Raw genomic sequence first — 21,126 nt, 5'->3', positions numbered from 1 at the left:
TACTAGATTGCTAACAATGAACATGGGATTTTCCACACATCAGGCCTAATTTAATCTTCCCAAGAAGAGTCTTCTTTCTTTAACTTCAACATTTTCTATAACCTTATTCTTTAATGCTCAGTAACCAGTTAAACCAAGTTTCAAAGCCTCTCACCCCAGTGTACGCAGCTTTCAACCACAACTCTCTGGATTACCTTTCAATTAAAAAAAATCACAATGTGAACATTTTTTGTTAATACCCAAATAGTCCATCGCTTGTCATGACAGGCTAACATCCATCTAAAAGAAAATCACTAGTTATCCAAATACCATGTTTGAAGTTGAAGACTTGGGGCCCCCCTATATATTAGCATATCACTCTTCACACGATCTCAAAACCTCAACTCATTTCTATCAAGTCAATGCTAATGACAACCTTGTAGGGCAGAGTGGAATTGCCCTTGTGAGTTTCCAAGACTGCAACTCTTTATGGGAGAAGAAAGCCTCATCGTCCCATGTGGAGGGTTGGTGGTTTCGAACTGGAGACCTTGAGGATAGCAGTCCAAAGCATAACCCATGATGCCACACGATCAGTTCTTTCTAATTGAATGAAAGTAATATTTATTTGCTGAGCAAATACTGAATCCAATTGGATTGATAGATTTAATAATGGTTTTTACCTCGTCTGAGCTGTGACGGCTCTCGATGCTTTCTTTCACAAGCATATGGCCAGATATTTATCAACATATGAACTTCATTTTAGCTCCCACCAAGTATAAATCCTGCTATGTCCCTAAGTGGTGTAAACAGTTAGGCACTCAACTACAAGCTAAAAAAGAGGTCCTTTAAGCATACCCAATTGTTCTTTGGGAAGACAAGTCTGGTGACCTGCTTCTGGAAGGTCACAATCTTTAGCACATTTTTTAAAAAAGTAAAATTTCTACCTGAACATGAACACAGTGCTGAAGAGTTATCAAATGATTAGAACAAACATGAAAAATATCTTTCCATTTTTAACATGCACCCACCCCTTTTTCATACCAGTTTTCACCTTGGAAAAGCATTGGGTTTGGTACCCCCAAATGTTTTAGGTACGAAACACTGCAAAGCCTGAGCACTGCATCACCTCTTAAGGGTGGGGTCAAAGGTAACTGAATTCACACTTGGGGCTCTGTTGTTTATAAGCCCCTTAAACTTCCACACATACACACACACACACACACACGCATGTATGCACGCACACACACGCATAATGACAACAGCAGTTTCCCAGGAAGTGAATTATAGCCTTGACTTTTTCTCCCCTTATCTAATGATCACCAATTATATATGTAACTACAAGTCGCACACACCCCAAAAATTGGACTTGGGGTAACTACAGAATGATCTAGAAGCAGCTGATTAATTGTTTTGCCCTCATTTTGTTTAGTTCATTTCTCAATGAGCAATTATATTCTCACATTATTTATTGCTTCCCTTTCCCCAACTACCGCCTATTCTGAGTAGATGAGTCATATTAATTATTATTTTAAATCTGACCATTAGGCAAGATTATTTAGCTTTTAGAGTGAAACTGACAATGAAACACGCCAACCAGTACTTCCAAAAGGAGCCCAGGGACCCTGCAGGGCAAGCCCTGAACTGCTAACCACAAGGTCATTGATTCAAACCTCCAATTTGCTCCCATTTTCATAAGTGAGAGAAAGACGAGGCTGTCTACTCCCGTAACAGTTTATAGCCTTGGAAATCCTACTTACGTTTGCTATGTGTTGGACTTGCCCTCCAACCATGGAAGTGGGTTTGGTTTGGGTTTAGTGCCTCTAAGTTTATGCTTGGAAAACTTAGACAGGGAGGAAGAGAAGCCTGTCTTGACATGGTAAGCCGTGAATAGACTGTCGTCAAGGCGATTCTGCCGCACAGTGAGCCTGGGACTCCTGGTGGCAAATTGGGTTGCACAATGAGCTGCTCACTAGTTCAAATCTACCAGCTGCCCCATGGAAGAAAGACGAGGCTCTCTACTCCCGTAGATTTACAGTCTTGGAAGCCCTTGGGGGTCATTGAGAAATGGAATCAGAATGCTTTAATGGACTTGGACATAGTGACCCTTCATATTAAGTTTTTTGAGGCCATAAATCTTTATGGGAACAGATAGCCTCATCCTTCTTTCACTTATAAAAATAAGTCAAGTCAAAATATTCTAAGTTGCTTTAAACAACCATTACATAAAGGCCATAAACTTGTCTTTACTGGCTAGCAAAACACGGTCTCTTTCAAACAAGCCTTCTTTCAGAGACTCCAGGGGAGCAATGGACTTCTTAAATAACCACACCTTTGCTGCCCATGGGAGTTTCATTCACCCAAGTATGTAAATTATGCCCTTGCCATCTATACAAACCAGGCCTCATACACGCCTAGATGAAACCAAGCCTTTTTGAGAGTAGAAATTTTCATGATCAATTTGTTAAGCAGGAACACCAACTTAGTTGTGATATATAATCTAGTCTTACATGGAAAGACAAATGTCTGTATTTACACATATGAGAATTCTGTCACACAACATGTTCTGATTGTCACTCTTGAGTTCCATCTGACTTGTCCTCCTTGTCTACAGCGCTTGCTGATCAAGGACAGAGAGCGTGAAGAGGCACTCTCTCTTTCCTCCCGTGACCTGAGGTAGGACTGCCATTGAGTTCCTGTTGGCAGAGGACCCGGTGGATATGATGGACGGTCCTAGAGCTTTTACTAGTACTCACGCGAGCAGGTACTGGTTCATCTTCTGAGAAATCCACATTTTTTGTCCAAAGGGAAGCCAAGAGTGAAAGTCTCAATACATTCTGAAACTACAGCTGCCACAAAGCATAAAAATGGCATTTACATGCGTCATCTGGGAAATCCAGAAACTTGCTCATCTCAACCTGTAATACAAGTTACCTCTGAAAAGAGCAAGGAGCGATGAAGGGCAGTAACTTTAAAGTTAGCCACATCACAAAGGTTTGTTTTGAGGAGAAATTTTAAGCACTTAATGAACATTGGCAATTAGCGTCAATTAATGAGCCCTGATGGCCAGCAGTTCAAAACTGTCAGCTGCTTCAGGAAGGAAAATGGGGCTTTCTACTCCCATAAAGAGGTACAGTCTCGGACACCCATGAGGGCAGTGCTACCTGTCCTATAGAGTCGGTAGGAGTTGAAATTGACTCAGTGGCAATTGCCTCAATGGAGTTATGGTTTGGAAATCAAAATAAAGGGAAGTGGAAAATAGAAACTTCCCAAAGCAGGGCTCAATCAGAAGTTTAAGCTAAGTGACTACCTGTAAAATGAATAAAGTTAATTTCTTCTCTTTTCACATATGAAAGGCAGACGCTACCGACCATTTAGAACCTTCAATGAGCCTAAAAAGACAAGCCTCTCCACCATGCATAGAGAAGCCGTGTCAACAGTTCAGCACCAAACTTCCTGGGTGCCACCTGGCGCCTCAGGTGCACTTCCTGACATGATGGGCTTCCTTCTCAGCCCTCAGCGTCGTCACGACTCACTGCAGCTTTCCATCACATTCGTCACCTGGGCAGAGGAGTTTACAAGGAAAGCACATTGCTGTTTTCCACCCCGGATGTTCGCATGCTAGGTTACACAGCTCCTGCAAAGGACACGAGACTGCATCCCCGAGGCGATGGGAGAAGGCAGACCTGCCTATGCAACTCTGGGCACTGAGCTCCCTGGGCGAGGGGATGAGGGACTGGGCTGGCAGAAATTACCCAAGGAAATCCTATGCTTATGTCTCAAGCACTGGCTCATTACATGTGTGTAATTAAAATCACATAATGTAGAGAATACTGTTTTTTTTTCATGAACTTTAAAGAAATCATTTTTTGGGGGTGGGGCTCTTACAGCTTTTATAACATTCCATACATCAATTGAATGGCTGGTTTTGAATGAATAATCTATTATTATGGCCACTGTCACCACCTTACATTTAGTAAGTACAAGATGCTACAGGGTGGTCCAGTGACAGAAGTCCTGCCCTAGTCCAGAAGATCCAGGCTGATGGCCCACCAGTGCATGCACCTGCAGCCACCACCCAATGGCCACTGGAGACATGGGGGTCCTATGATGCTGATGACACCGGTCTCAGTGGAGCTTCTGTATTAAAGCAGAGCTAGGAAGATAGGCCTGGTGATCTCTTTCCAAAAATCAGCCCTGAGACCCTCATGCATCACAACAGAACATTGTCTGATTCAAAATCAATCATGGGGCGGGGCAGGACCAGGCAGCATGCTGTTTAGTTGTGCAGGGCTCACTATGAATCAGGGGAGATTCGACAGCAGCTGACAACCATAACGTGTCCGATATCACGGACACTTTCCATTCTCTTCCTCTGAAATGTCATCATGGATAGAAAAAGGGATTGTTGTTGTTTTAAGCTACTCAGTTTTGGAGTAGCTTGTTACTCTGAAATAAACAGCTGAAACGTAATTCACAGTTCCTGAAACTGCTATAAAAGATACATTCCAAAAACTTATTTGGGAGAAAGCATGTTAGAGATAGTTGTTAAAAATCTTAGGTTTCAAAGTCAGAAAAAAATCTGTAATTGAACTCAGGTACAACTACTTAACAGGAGAAATTATGGTTCATGGTAGAATTCTCACCTTCTACCTAGGAGACCGGAGTTTGACTCCCAGCCAATGCCCCTCGTATTTCTGTCAGTGGAAGCTGCTAAGATAAGGTACAAGTCCTGGCAGAGCTTCAGAGGAGCTATAAAGTAAGACCTAACCTAGCAGCCGACTTCCAAAAATTCAGTCAATGAAAGCACGAAGAATCAGAATGGTTTGGTTTGATTGTACATGAGCTGCCATGAGTTGGGGGCCAACTTGAAGGTGGTGAACAAGACACCAGTCCCTGGAGAGCAACCTCATGTTTGGTAAAGTAGAGGGGCCACAAAGGAGAGGCAGGCCTTCAAGGGGATGGGTTAACAGCTCTGCTGAAACAATGGGCTCGAGCCTAAGGTTGCTGTGGGTCAGAACCAACTCAATAGCAACTAATAACAACAAAAAAGTACACTTACTGAGAAACCCTTAGCTGGGTTTAACTGATATTTTTCTGGACCTCAGTTCCCTCATCTGTAAATGGAAATAAAATAGAGCCTTGTTTCTTGAGATATTGCAAAGTTACATTAAGATAATATATGTAAATCCTTTGCCCTATACCCGTCACTCTGAGAGGGCTCAACAAAAGGAGCGAGGGATTAATCGGATTCATTTTTCACTTTTTTGAAAGAGGGTTCCATGCCACTGAATGTCTTCGAAAAGGAAGCCTCCTGATTCCAAGTATATTAAGAGTCTAGATGCGGAGTCAGTCTCAGGAGAGCCAAGGGTCACAATTGACGAGCTAGCTCGTCAACATTAACAGGATTTAGTAAGATGCCATAACTTATCTGCCAACCCGCCTTTTCTGACTGGTGAAGCACGGTGGGAATGAGAGAGCGCTCACCAAACAGTACTACCTCTGAGGAGAATATGTTTCCAAAATTTCAAAGCTATCAGATCCATTTTTGGTAACGATATTAGCCACAGTCATGGAGTTGTCAGTCTTGAAAGAAGAACTTCCAGAATATTCCTTAGCAATGAGGACAGAGAGACTACGTCTCATCTACTGTGGACGCAGTCTCAGGAGAAACTAGTCCCGGGGGAAGGACATCATGCTTGGTCAAGTAGAGGGTCAATGAATAAGAAGGCCTGCAATGAGATGGATCAACACAGTGCTGCAAAAATGGGCTCACACATGACAGCTGTGAGGCTGGTGCAATGTTTCATTCTGTCACACATAGGGTCACTACTGGTAGGGATTGACTCTGCACCTAACATAACAGATATCCAACTATGATACCAGCAAGTTACAATATATCACTGGGAGATTCTACAAATTCACAAATCATGGTGTGGTAACTTAGTGCAAACCCTATTCTAAACTGTAGAGGTAATATTTACCACAGGGAGTGGAAGAGACTTCAAAAAGGATTACTTGACCATTTCATCAACCTGAGCCTGATTAACAGATCACTGTCTGAGATTCTCTCGGCTCACTTCCACTTTAGTACAGAGATGACAGCAAATAGAGGGCTGATTTCACCAGCAAAAGTCCTTCTGTGGCCGTTAGCCAGAAGCAATACCATTCTGACCTAACACTTATAGCAAAACAGAGGCAGCGACTGCCATGTATCTCTATATCAAACAACCAGCCTTCACAATACATCACTGGGAAAGCCATTGGTAATGAATGTTGTCCAAAAAATATATCAATCGCCCTGCGATTTAGGAGCAAGCACAACAGATGTTTAGAATTGGTTTCATCAATATTTAAATATGTATGCTGACATGCCATTAGTTTGTTAAATATAGATTTTAGAAAATATTGACTTGAGGTCTGTATTACTTACCGAGTACATACCCAGTACAATGAATATTCATGAACAATGAAAATTCACTATTTTAATGTAAATATCCATACCTCAGTCCTTGAGTGATTTAGCTTCTATTTGGTGGTTGTTAGATTATGATGAATGCTATAATCCTTCCCGTATGTTAATGCAAAATGTTTCTTTATGAGGATTTAAGTTTCACTTTCAACTATGACATGCTGAAATGCATTTTTTGTTGTTTTATTTTAAAATTTTTTTAATTTTAATTTTTTTTACCGCTGTGCAACCCACTGCAATGCCTGAAGCCCCTGGGGTAAAGCCAGGCAATGGTCAGGGTTACAGTTTGCTTTGGCATGGGACACTGTGAAAGGCCCATGGGATCGGACCTGCCGTAAATCCAAACCCATGCACTATTTTTAGTTTTCGTAATATGAAATCAAGGATAGGCAATTCATAGAAACAGGGGAGCTGGGGGATAACGGGGAGCTAGTCATAGTGGGTACAAGAAATGGGGGCAATATTCTCAAATTGATTGTGGTGATGATTTCACAACTCTTTTAAATATACTTAAACCATTAAATTGTATCGTATGAGAATTATATGCCAATAAAACAGTAAAAAAAATTAAAGGCCATTACAGACTACCAGAAAACTTCCCACTGGACAAAAAGACCACCATTCCCTTGCTAAGGTACACCAAAGTTTTCTAAGAGCTCTGGGGGGGTTAGCGGTTATGCATCGGCAATGTTTGAAATTTGAAACCATGAGAAAGATGGGGATGGGCTCTCTACTCCCATAAACAGTCATATTCTCAGAAGCACACAGGGACAGTTCTCCTCTGTCCTGCTAGTGCCACTATGAGGGGGCATCAACTCAAGGGTGGCGAGACACCAAAGTTTTATTATTTTTAGAAAGTTGTAGTAACTGATCACTGTTTTCTCCACATATAATATGCTCATGTAAATAACACACATGTATATGATGTTCACAGGTAACTAATGTGCAAAGGGGGAGCGGCTTGCCAAAAAAACCCATAAACAAATCATGTTACTTACATTAAAATGTGGTAATTCTACTCCTTGATTCAACCAAACTTAATATAGGTGGGATGTGTCCTCTTATCCTATCTATATGTTAGTTTTTAGAAACCTAAGTGTACATTAGCAATGGGCTCTCAAATCTATCTTTATTGAGGTACACAGAGGTATGAAAGTGGTAACTTAGAACAGAAGAATTATCACAGAGGAAAAAATAACCCAAATATATTTCATAAGGAGCCCTGATGGTGTAGTGGGTTATGTGTTGTGCTGCTAACCACAAGGTGAGCAGTTCAAAACCATCAGCTCCTCTACAGGAGGAAAACGAGGCTTTCTACTCCTATACAGGTACAGCCTCAGAAACCCACCGGGGAACTTCTACCTTGCCCTATACTGCTGCTGTGAGTCAGGATCGAGTTAATGGCAGTAAGATTTTTGGCTTTTCTCCCATACGATAGTTTTAACAATGAGTGATGTTTTCTCCCTGAGCATGGCGTGTGACATGTTCACTGCAATACAAAGATCAGAGTGGAATAATCTTGGAAAGCACTAGGTTCAATCCAATTAAACAGAATTCTTTATGCAAGACTTCTCAGGAGTCATTAATGGACTGCTACTCAGTGAGCTTCCCAAGGGAATAAACTATGTTGCCTGTACTCAACTCTTTCTTCCTTGGGCATCCCATAGGACTAGTGTGTTTTATAAATTACAGTGAGACTCACAAACGAACACCTGCTGGGGAAGACAGAGGACCAATTGACTGATTCTCATGGGTCATTTGCCCATGATTTTAGAAAGACTCAGTATGAAGAAAAAATTACTCTTCTCATGTTCTTTCCCACATAAAACCACATTTGGATGAAATCTCATATCTTGCAGACAAGGATTGGGGGTTGGGGGATAGACAACAAATACAATATAATGGCATCATTCACCTGGCTAACGTCCTCCAGTGGCTTCCCAAAGCCAAAAAGTCCCACCCAAATTCTGCAGTTTTTGAAAGATTTTCCATTACCTGCTCCCCCTTTATTGTTCCATTCATATCTGCCAACATTTTGGGACCAAAATTTTGGCACTCTTGGCTCCGCACCCTTCCCTCTAAGTAAATGCTCCAGCATCATAAGAGCATCTAGTTGCCCTGAACATGGAATGTAACATGATTGAACCTGCAGATCTTACACTTGGTATTCATCTACCAGTACATATATCTGCCATCAATTCTTGCTGGGTGGGAATAAGGGTCAGTTCACATGTTCCTTGGCCTTGTGTGCAACTTCAACATCAATTCCTCCAAGGAAAGCTCATGTGATTTCAGAAGGTGCACTTGGGTTCTTAAAGCATCCAATTCTTTCACATGTATTCTGCACTGGAATGATATGTTTGCTTGTCTTCTCAACCACCATGTGTATTCCCAGGAGGGAAAGGACTGGGTCTAAGCACACATCTCATGTCTACCCAAGGGTCTTGTACAATAAACTCAATCAGAAGAGTATACATAGTCACTCATTCACTTAGTCATAACCATTACTTATATTAGCGAATTGCTACATGGCCACCATTTTATCTCAAGAATAGTAGCCGGGACTTTAGTTTTTAGAAATGGTCCATTAGGCAATGGTCCAAGGAACCATTATGAAGGTTCAAGAAAGGGTCAGGGCAGAGTCATTGAAATTGTTGTTTTTAGTTGCTGTCAAGTCAGCTTCTATTCATCACAACACAAAGTACAACAAAATGGTACACTACTGCCCAGACCTGCACGAACTTCACAATCATGGGCATGTTCATTGTTGAGGTCTCTGGGTATTTTGGATGGCTTCCGATTTATGGGGCTCATTTTCTAAAAACAAATTGAAGAATGTTCACAAGAGAGGAAAAAGCAAAGAGTGTTGTTTTTCCATATCAACAAATTTCTGTTATGATCAGAAACAAGAGGCAGCTAAGCTCTTTCCTAGGGGTCTCTGTTTTATGCACACCTCAGAGTGAGCTCTTGCCCCACGGTGGGGTAGACATTACCCAAAGTAAATCTTAACATCATACAAATGTCTGGCTTATGTACTTGAGAAGTGACCCATATATAAGACAGGGATTCTAAGGAATTCTCAGTGACGGTAAGAACTAGAAGCATCAATAAGTGTCAATATTTCCCAAGCACAAGTCCTAAAGGACCTTCTACTTAAGTGACTATGGTATCCCCTCTCCCCTGAGCAACAGAAATTCACATTTAAAGACTATAAAATGCATAGGCTTCAAGTGACTACAGCACCTGCGTGGTAGTTACGTAGTTTCATGTCAACTTGATAAATACTGCAGGGGTGGAGTCTAGTCTGTCAATCAGTTGACAGCCTGATGATGCCTCTGTGTGGGTGTGGCCTTCTCATGAAGATTCTGGGAACTTCCTCTGTCATCAGACGATGTGGGCCAGATTCTCTCTCTGCTTCAGCTCCCTGTTGAGAGCCACACTCAGAAAGCTAGAGGAGCCGGCGCTGACATGTGTCCACCACCACTGGATCCACAAGACTTTCCACCCATGAGCCTGTGATATTATTCCATTTGGTATCACTGCATGTGCTCTGTGAGTCTGAAGAGGAATTTATTGACTAGTATCGAACATATGGGTTAATATCAGACTTATGGAATTGATCTGGACGGGGATGGAATATTTTTTCAATATACAATTTCTCTTTGATCTAAAGTCTCTCTTACAGACATGAGTGTCTCTGGATTTGTTTCTCTAGTCAACCTGGAGTAACACAACCTGTCACATGGTGGCTGTCCAATAAAACTCTAAGAAAAGGAAGGAGGAAATGAAAAAAGAAGAAAAAAAAGCAAGAAATAAAGGGGAGGGAAAAAGGAAGGGAGAGAAGAAGTGAGGGGAAGAGAGGGAGAAAAGGAAAGAAGTAAAGGTAGAAAGTTAGTTCTGGTCTTTGGGAAAGATAGATTATTCCATAGAAATTTCCACAACTAACAATTTCATATATACTCTCAAACAACAAAGCTTTGTGTACAATGAACACAGAGACTAGTACTCAATGGAGTACATAGAATGCATCTGACATACTCAATCTGGAGACAAAGGAGTCTATTAAAGGCCCCATGGGGGCTGGGGGGAAGCATCAGACAAAAGCTAATTTCTAATCAGAAATCTGTTAAAGGAATTCTCAGAGATAATGAACAGAAAGTTCCTCTTGCACCAGGCTCGCATGTCACAGGACTTATCAATGATCAATGGTTGTTTCTCATTCTCTTACTCCATCTTTGCTGACAGAAAAGTCAGAAGCATATGGGGGGAGGGGGAGATTGTTCTTTTCTCAAATTCCTGAAGTAAATACGGAGGCATTTCAGAATATCCTTGAAATCCACACTTGAATAGGCCAGAGTTGGATGGAACCAGGTAAAAGAGGGCTGTATCAAAACTGGTTATCACCCATCTGTCAGTGGCGTGCATGTTGCTATGATGTGGGAATCTTAAAGACTAGTAAGGTCCTTCATGGGTGATGGATTGCAGCAGAGCTTCCAGACTCAAACAGACTAGGGAAAAGAGTAAGTCGACTTATTTCCAAAATTTAGCCAATGAAAATACCATGAGAGTCACAAAAGAATATTGCCCAACATAGAACTACAAGATGAGATCCCTAAGTTGAGAGGCATTCATATGCCCACTGCCTCTACAATGGACTCGAACACAGCAATGGCTTCAGACAAGGCAAAGCTCTGCCCTGATACACAGTGAAGTTACCGTGAGCCAGAGCCAAGCTGCCAACAACTAACAGCAGCAACATTAAAACAAGACAACTGCAGTCCACTCGACAAAGTGTCAGCATGCTCCGGCCTCACCTCTTAGTCTGGCAGTGTGGCAACGGTGGGTAGTACCTAAGAGTGTATTCCTTACTGATGGCTGTTGTTGTTGTTAGGTGCTATCAAGTTGATTCCAAACAATAGCGACGCTGCGTCCAATAGAACAAAACACCGTGCAGTCCTGTGCCATCACTACAATTGTTTCTATGCCTGAGCCCTTGTTGCAGAAACGGGGTCAGTCCATCATATCTTTGAGGGCCTTCCTCTCTTCCTCAGCCCCTCTACTTTATGTCTCTGCTCTACTTCTCTGCCGCTCTACGTCTACGAAACAGGATGCCCTTCACCAGGGACTGGCCTCTCCTGAAAACACCTCCAAAGTATGAAAGACAAAGTCTTGCCATCCTTGACTCTGAGGAGCACTCTGCCTGTACACCTTCCAAGTCAGATTGGCTTGTCCTTCCAGTAGTCCATGGTACTTCCAATATTCTACTCCAACACCACAACTCAAATGCATCGGTTCCTTGTCTGATTTTCTTTATTCAGTGTCCGACTCTCACATGCATGTAGGAGACAACTGAAAATGCCATGGCTTGGGTCAGGCATATGGAGCCCTGGGGGTGTGGGGTTATGCACTGGACTGTGAGCCGTGTGATTGGCAGTTGAAAATCTCCAGCAGCGCCACAAGAGAAAGACCGGGCCTTCAACTGCCATAAACAGTTACAGTGTCAGAAAGCCGCAAGGGGTCACTATGAGTCAACATTGACTCGATGGCAGTAATTCATCATCAAAGTAATATGTTCTTGCTCCCCAATGCTTGAAATGTGGTCTTGTGCAGCAGATTTATCTAATGCAACTCATTTTTTTTATCTCATGACTGCTGCTTTCATGAGCTTTGATTGTGGATCCAAGTAAGACAAAATCCTTGACAACTTCAGTCTTTTCTCCATTTGCCATCTTGTTACTTACCGGTCTAGGGGTGAAGATTTGGTCTTCTTTACATTGAGTTGTAAACTACACCGAGGGCTGCCAGCCCCCATCAACAAGGGCTTCAAGCCTCCTTCACTTTCAGTGAGCAAGGTTGTATCCTCTGCATATTGAAGGTTGTTCATATGCCCTCCTGCACTCCTGATGCCACATTCTTCAGATAATCCAACTTCTCTGATGCTTTTCTCAACAAATAGAATGAGTAAGTACGGTGAGAAGACACAACCCTGACGCACATCTTTCCCGATTTTAAACCACGTAGCATTGCCTTCGTCTGTTCACACAACTGCCTCTTGATCCATGTACAAGTTTCTCATGAGCACAATGAAGTGTTCTGGAATTCCCATTCTTCTCAAGGTTATCCATAATTTGTTATGATCCACACAGCTGGATGCTTTCGCCTGGCCAATAAATTACAAGAAACCTCTTTCTGGTATTCTCTGCTTTCAGCCAAGATACATTGGACATCAGCAATGCTACCACTTGGTCTATGCCTTGTCCCTTACTGCAGAACCAAGAAATTTAGCTGAACTAGGGACTGTGGCAGGTGGATATTTGATAAGCCAAGTTATACAGACTTCCTTATGGCCACTCACTTTCTAATGCTCTCATCAACTCCATAAAGCTCTCTCTGGCGGTCAGGGCTCATCTACAATTCTCTGGCCAAGTGCCACAAAAATGTAATAGTTCCAGAAACTGGCCAACACTCCCAGCCCAACCCATAAATAAGCTGCAAATTGTGCCATTCAGAATGAGCACTGGAGACCATGGGTCTTGAAGCTGCAGCCTCATAGCGGTCCTTCCAGAAACGATGGCTTTAAAGTGGAGATCCATTTGTGCTGTTTGCTAGAAAGCAGTTCCTCTCCCCTCATGCCCCACCTCCCTATCACAGTCTTAAATGTCAACTTGGCGCTGCATCTGCACTCTCAAATGCAAACAGTCTTATCTCCCTAAGGTGAGTTTCTAGACCCTTTCCAGCCCACTGTCACCAACAAGCAAGTCCCCCAGCCACTGCGATGACTCCACCATGAAGTCCTAGCAGCCTCATTGGTGGGGAACCTGCCTGGGAAGACTTCTCACCTTTCTCCATGACCAGAGCACCTCCCTCAAATCTCCAGCTTGAATTAATAGGTACTCTTCTCAAGACTCCTCAGCCTACAGTAGTGGTGGTTTCTAGTCCTCTTCTCTTTCCGAGAATTTAGGACGGAAGATACGATCTGGTGTGCCAGGGCCATTGGGAGAGAAGCGACAGACTAGCCTCTGTAATGCTTTAGAGATCTCTAGATATAAGATGAGCTCACAGTGTCCAAAGATTTCCCCGTCACAAAAAGATCCACAGGAATCTGAGAAATTAGAAATGCTATGTTTACATTATTGACTATTCCAGCCCACTGAAGTAGCTTCGAGAAAGGTAAAAATAAAAATGACACACTGGTATTAACTTTCAATGTATGCTGTTCTCCGGGCTAAGCCTCTGTGCTGGCCCAGGGCTACCTTCTAAGAATAATATTATGGGGTTTTTTGATCATAGCGATAGAGGGCTTCTGAGCAGGAAAACTTATGAAAACAAGAACAAAAAGGATCTGGCTGTTGTAGCAACAGTGGATGTTTCTAGTTCTTCACATCCTCAGGCTCCACAGTGCGAAGCCATGGATCCATTCGATAGCTGGGTGTCCACCACCGTGCCCCACATGACAAACACTACCAGATAAAGGCCCTGCCCTCACGACTCTTACTATCCTGGGGGGAAAGACAAACACATATGCAATCAAATGCAGTAGAGCCGATTCCCACTCATGGCAGCCCCCCGTTTGTCCGACGAGAGCTGTGCGGCCCAGGGCTTTCGATGGCCGCTTTCTCCACTTTCGATGGCTGCAAGCTCACTCAGACTTTCTTCGGAAGTGCCTCCAGGTGCACTCAAACCTACAACCTGTCAGTAACAGCGTACTGTGTGCACCGCTGGTGCCACCCCAGGACTCCATGTTAAATCACAGGCAGAAAGAAGTTGCAGCATTGGTGAATATGCATAACAAGTTTTTTAAAAAGTTTCCTTACATAGAGTCAGTTTTGTTAAGAACTAGCTTATTATTCTCCATCTCCCCCAGAATTAATATTATGCAAATTTGACCTCCAAGTGAGATATTTCTTGTGCCTTCCCACTCCAGTGAGCTGGCTTTTCCATTTTCCTGCTCTCCCAGAAGTTCAGTCCACTTACATCTTTGCCATTCTTTTCCACAAAAGTTGCACAAGTTAAGGGAGCCTTCCTATGTACGGCCTGTCAGCCACATGGGATATCACCAAAATGGCTACTTTCTGCTTGTATATCATCTGAAATTTAACAACAGCAGGGAGATGGGTCCTCAGAGGATACCTCTAGACAAAGCCCCAGCTCTTACTACCAACGTATGTTATGCAGTAATTATGCTACCAGGCTGCCCAGAATTCCTTATCTGCATGCAAATTAGTTCATATGTGCTACAGCTGCTATTATGACAACATTAAAATGAGGTGCTGATAAGGAAACTATCCTCTTTAGAGAAACATACTTCAATTACGCTAATAACACGCTGCACATACTTGCAAGTGATCATCAATCCCCCCTCCTGTGCCAAAGCCCCTTTTTATCCCCTTCCTCATGTCTTTAACGAAATACAAGAACAACCAAGAGGCTAACTGTCCGCAGGCCTGGCTCAATGCGTGGTGGGAGTGCTCCTTCAGCTGACAGGATGGATAATTGGCTGATTAAATATTCCCACAATCCTCTAAAGGTTAAAAAATTAAAAGGCCGTCAAAACCACAGCTGTTAGCGCCTAGTTTCACCATCAATCACTAACATTAAACCCCAGTGCCCTCAAAGGCCACCAGCAGGCAGGAATGAGGGGAAGGGAAAAAAGGTGTGTATGTGTGCGCACGTGCATGTGTGTGCAATTCCTCGATTCCACATGTAAAATAAAGCCAAGCACGTGCACTTGAAAGCATTTAGAATGGCCGTTCACTGTGTTTCAGCGAGGCTCCTGTTCACGCAGATTCTCGCCTTCCTCTATTGATTTTCTAGCTTTCTCACAAGCCATCAGAATCATCGGCGGGACGCTGCAGTCACACAGAAAAAGAAATGGCTCCTTCCTCTCCTTCTTAAAGCTAACGCCCCATCACCAGCCCCAGCACTGCTACTATTTGCGAACTTAGGATGCCGCTCCAAGGATATTCTACTGTATCTATCTAGACCACATTGGTTTTTCTACTTATCGGTCAATGGACATTCTGGCTGTTTCTACAAGTCCTTGATTAAATACCTGTTTTTAATTCTTTGGGGTATATACAGAGTTAAATTCTGAATATTTATAAACACACACACATATAAGTATAATATATAAAAGGATGAACACATAAAACACAATTATACATGATACACATATGTATGCAGCACATACTAGGGAGTATCAAGGAGTTCATGGAAAATGGAATTAAAAAATAATGGAATTTGCCCATGAACTCTTTGAAAACACACCCCCCAACACACACACACACACACACACACACACACACTAGCATCAATACTCACTCATTGCCATTGAGTCGATGCCAACTCATAGTGACCCGATAAGACAGGGTAGAATTGCCCCTGTGAGTTTTCGAGACGAACCATTTATGGGAGTGCCAAGCCCTGTGGATTCAAACTGCAGACCATGCAGATCACAGCCTGAGTAGCCGCTAGGCCACCAAAGTTCCTCAGTAGCTCCAACAGACACACACAAACAATGCAGCTAAGTTTTCATTTCAATTTTATTGTGGTAAAAAAGGTATGTAGCCTTGGTCAGTTGATCGCTCTTTGGACCCAACCAGAGTTTGCTCTAGGCTCAAATATTTCTCACTTGTTCCATGACAGAAATTTCTTCTCTGGCTTTTTAAATGTTGATGGTGGTCTTTTCTTTCTTACTCCTTATATGTATTTTTTTAAAAATCATTTTATTAGGGGGTCGTACAACTCTTATCACAATCCATACATCCATACATACATTGTGTCAAGCACATTTGTACATTTGTTGCCATCATAATTCTCAAAACATTTTCTTTCTACTTGAGCCCTTGGTATCAGCTTCTCATTTTCTCCTCCCTCCCTCCCCCCACTTGAGAATTTGTAAATTATTATTTTTTCATGTCGTACACTGCCCAGTGTCTCCCTTTACCCACTTTTCTGTTGTCCGTCCCACAGGGTTGGGGTTATAAGTAGGTCATAGTGGTCGGTTCACCTTTTCTGCCCCCACCTTCCCTTTACACTCCTGGTATCTCTACTCTCATTAATGGTCCTGAGGGGTTTATCTGTCCTGGATTCCCTGAGTTTCCAGCTCTGATATGCACCAGTGTACAACCTCTGGTCTAGCTGGATTTGTAGGGTAAAATTGGAGTCATGATAGTGGGTGGAGGCGGGAAAGCATTAATGAGTTATAGGAAAGTGGTATGTTTCATCAGTGCTATACTGCACCCTGACTGGCTAGTCTCCTGCTCGAGACTGGAGACCCTTCTGTAAGGGGATGTCCAGTTGCCTACAAATAGGTCCCCACTCCGCACTCCCCCTCATTAACAATGATGATTTTGCCTGATACCTGATCCCTTCAACACCTCGTGATCACACAGGCTGGTGTGTTCTTCCAATGTGGGCTTTGTTGCTTCTCAGCTAGATGTCTGCTTGTTTACCTTCAATCCTTTAAGGCCCAGATGTTATATCTTTTGATAGCTGGGCTCCATCAGCTTTCTTCACTACATTTGCTTATGCACCCGCTTTGTCGTTCATGATCGTGTTGGGAAGGTGAGCATAACGGAATGCCAGTTTAATAGAACAAAGTGTTCTTGCATCAAGGGAGTATTTGAGTGGAGGCCCAATGTCCATCTGCTACCTTAATACTAAACCTATAAATATATGCACATAGATCTATTTCCCCATTGTCGTATATCAATATATTTACATATGTACATGCCTGTATTTAGACCTGCATAAATGCCCTTTGCCTCCTGGTTCTTTCTTCTATTTCTTTTTACTTTCCTCTTGTCCCACTATCATGTTCAGTCTTCATCTGGGTTTCAGTAATTCCTCTTAGTTACATTACCCTTGATCAAGGCCTCCTACACCCTCCTCACCATCAATTTTCGATCACTTGCTGTTCCCTTGTCCCTGGGTTTGTTAACACCCACTTCCTTTCCCCTGCACCCACTTCACCCATGTTCCCCTGGAACTGTCAGTCCAATTGTTTTTCTTTCTTTCTAAAAAATCATTTTATTGGGGGCTCATACAGCTCTTATCACAATCCATACATATATCCATGTGTCAAGCACATTTGTACATTTGTTGCAATCATTTTTTCTTTTAATCATTTTATTGGGGGCTCATACAACTCTTATCACAGTCCATACATACATCAATTGTATAAGGCACATTTGAACATTCGTTACTCTCATCATTCTCAAAACATTTGCTCTGCCCTTGAGCCCCTGGCATCAGCTCATTTTCCCCTTCCCTCATGAACCCTTGATAATTTATAAATTACAATTTTGTCATATCTTACACTGTCCAACTCTCCCTTCACCCACTTTTCTGTTGTCCACCCCCCAGGGAGGAAGTTATATGTAGATCCTTATAATCAATTCCTCCTTTCTACCCCACCCTCCCTCCACCCTCCCGGTATTACCACTCTCACCACTGGTCCTGAAGGGATCATCCGCCCTGGATTCCTGTGTTTCCAGTTCCTATCTGTTCCAGTGTACATCCTCTGTTCTAGCCAGAATTGGGATCATGATAGTGGGGGGGGGGGGTGGTGGGAGAGTCAGTTAGGAACTAGAGGAAAGTTGTACATTTCATCGTTGGTACACTGCACCCAGACTGGCTCACTGCTCCCAGACTGGCTCGTCTGCTCCCTGCAACCCTTCCATAAGGGGATGTGTCCAGTTGCCTACAGATGGGCTTTGGGTTCCCACTCTGCACTCCCCCTCATTCACAATGATATGATTTTTTTGTTATTTGATGCCTGATAACCTGATCCCTTCGACACCTCATGATCAAACAGGCTGGTGTGCTTCTTCCATGTGGGCTTTGTTGCTTCTCAGCTAGATGGTCGCTTGTTTTCCGGGTCCCATTGTTTTCTCCTCCAGAGTGTTTATCCTTCTTATTTGTATTTTTTACTTTACTTTAATTTTTTTCTTGCTGTTTTGCTTTGGGTTTTTATGTTTCTATTGGGTTTCCCAGTTTGTGAAGCAAAGAAGGCATGGATACAAAGACAATAACTGATGCAATCGTTTATGGGAGATTTGGAGAGCATTAGAAGGTGAGAGAGAAGAAGGAGCATTAAAATTGATTGTGATGATATATATAGGACTCTTTTAAAAAGTGATTTAACTATGGAAATGTATGATATGTGAATATTATATCAAGAAAACTACCCCCCCCCCCTGAAAAAAGAACCAAACTTGACCAATGGTTACCAATGGGTGAAGGAGGAAGAGGCTTTGCTTAGGGGGCACTTAATTTATATTAATGGTGATGGAATAACTTGGAAAAGGATATCAATAATGGTTGTATAACAAGAAATGGCACTCATCCATGTAGAAGTTGTTCAATTGGAGAATGTTTGGTTGTGTATATTTTTGCCACAATTTAAAAATTATATGAATAGCAATGAGTACAAGAAAGAAGAAAATGTACCAGTATTGATTATAGTGGTGGCTGTACAGCTTTTCTTGATATAATTGAATTATTGAATTATTTGACATGTGGATAAAGTGCTGATAAAATTTTTTAAAAATTCAGATAACATGAAGTTTCCCATGTTTAACCACTTTAATTGTACCATTCTGTGGCATTAATTGGTTTCACAACCAGATTGCACTCCTATAACCAACAACCATTTTCAAAAGTTTTTTATCAGTTGATTGTACGCTAAAGTACTAACTACAAGGTTGGCAGTTCAAAATTCACCAGTCATTCCTTGGGAAAAAGCTGAGGTTTTCTATTCCGGTAAAGAATTATTCTTGGAAACACAGAGGGACCGTTCCACTCTGTCCTAGTGTTGTTGTGAGCCAAAACTGACTTGGTGGCAGTGAACATCTGTATGTTTGTTTTTTAGAAACAAATTCAGCACCCCTTCACCATAACCATTCCTCTTCTCCCTAGTCCCTGGTACTCACTAATAAACCTTAGTTTCCATGCATTTACCTAAACTATATATTTAATGAAAGTAGAAATCTAAACTGTTTGTAATTTTGTGTCTAACTAATTTCATGCAACATTCTGTTTTCAAGGTCTACCTATGTCATAGGAGTATCATAATTTACTTCCTCTCTATGGCTACATAATATTCCATTGAATGACTCTGCCACATTTTGTTTATTCATTCAACTGCTGATAGCCACTTTGATTTTTTCCACCTTTTGGCTATTGTGAATAAAACTCTATTGTGAATGTCTGAGTCCCTGCTATCAAGTTCTGGGGTAGATACCTAGGAATAAAATTATAGGGTCACGTGGTTGTAACTCTTTGTTAACTTCTGTTATCTGATAACAGCTGTCATTGAACGAATTGTGCCTTCCTTGTCCCCCAGATATGGGTCACCTTGGCTAGGCCATAAATTTCAGAAGCTTAGAAGTTACAAATGATGTAATTTGACAAATTTATTAGGAAGCAATCGTACTCATGATGTGACCAGCCACTCTGCTGTAAGGGATTAGGGTGGGATACAACACCTTTCCTTACATCACAGCCCTGAAGTAGTGCACGGGGTGTTTCCCTGAGAGCTCAGCCTACTGCACTTTTTATCTCAAAAGACATCAAAAGACAGAGATGAGAGTAGAGAGAGAGACATCGGTACCACAAAGAAAGGAGAGCCAGGAGTGGGGAATGTTGTTAGATCCACGGTCCCCGGGTTTAGAAACTTCTAACCAAGACACGTGCAGGTCTCCAAAAAACATGGTTCGAATGGTGCTGAAAGAAGACAAGGGTCTCCTCCAATGGGTAAGAGCAGAAATGGCTTCTCCTAGAGCCGACGCCCTTAACCCCAACGTCATGCTTCCTAGACTGTGAGAGGATATGCCCTGGTTTGTTAAAGCCAAACATGGATGTTACCGCTGTTAAAGCAGCACTAGAGAACGAAGATAGAGCAAGGAACAGCACTGGCGCTGATTTCTCTCTTACATCACACAGCTCCTTCAGACAGCATGACACAGTGCTTACAAATCCCTGCTCACAGACACACAGTCCAGTGGAATCCCACTGGCCCTAGGCTGCTTGTCAGTGCCACAAATTTCAGTGCATACCCAGTCCCCGCCTCTGAAAAACAAGGACAGTAAGAGCCACCCTCTGAGTTGCAGTGCAGCATACATGACATCATCCGTGGGAAGCACCTAACAAACTGCCTGGCACATAGACCTTACGCACCGCCATCAAGTCACTGCCAACTCACAGGGACCCTATAGGAGAGAGTAGAATTGCCCTGTGAGTTTCTGAGACTGTCACTGTTTCCAGGAACAGAAAGCCCCATCTTGCTCACGTGGAGCTGGCTGGTGGTTTCGAACTGCTGACATTGTGGATTATCGCTCATTGCATAACCACTGCACCTCCAGGCTCCTTGGCACATTGATAATGCTCTATGAATATCAGCACCTACCATTAGCTAAGGAGGTTCCAAACGGAATGAAGTTTCCCTTCTTTCATCAAGATCGCTCAGGATACAGATAAGCCTCTGAGAAAATCCTCTCAGCTGCTCCAGTCATGATTCATGGCTTTACGTGTATCTACTGAACCTCAAATTTTACCTGCAGCCCAGGCTGCTGTCTCAGCTATGGATTGCCTATTCTCTAACTGCGCGTAGGAAATTTCTGCTTAGATCTCTATGAGGAGCCTTTGATTGAACGTGACGTATAAATCAGATAGCA

The 21,126-nt window shown here is 42.6% G+C and overlaps 1 protein-coding gene and 1 non-coding gene across 17 annotated transcripts in view; both read right to left on the bottom strand.

Annotated features, from left to right (window-relative positions):
- Window positions 1-21,126, bottom strand: part of MAGI1 (membrane associated guanylate kinase, WW and PDZ domain containing 1) — a 728,953-nt gene that overhangs the window by 162,336 nt on the left and 545,491 nt on the right. The window lies entirely within an intron of this gene.
- Window positions 6,668-6,800, bottom strand: LOC142449649 (small nucleolar RNA SNORA42/SNORA80 family). The gene has a single exon (XR_012784774.1). It is a non-coding gene; the product is annotated as a small nucleolar RNA SNORA42/SNORA80 family (small nucleolar RNA).

This window comes from Tenrec ecaudatus, chromosome 5 (assembly GCF_050624435.1).
Source record: "Tenrec ecaudatus isolate mTenEca1 chromosome 5, mTenEca1.hap1, whole genome shotgun sequence".
Lineage (NCBI taxonomy): Eukaryota > Metazoa > Chordata > Mammalia > Afrosoricida > Tenrecidae > Tenrec > Tenrec ecaudatus.
Note: the sequence above shows the minus strand (reverse complement) of the source record. Positions and strands in the feature narration are given on the sequence as shown.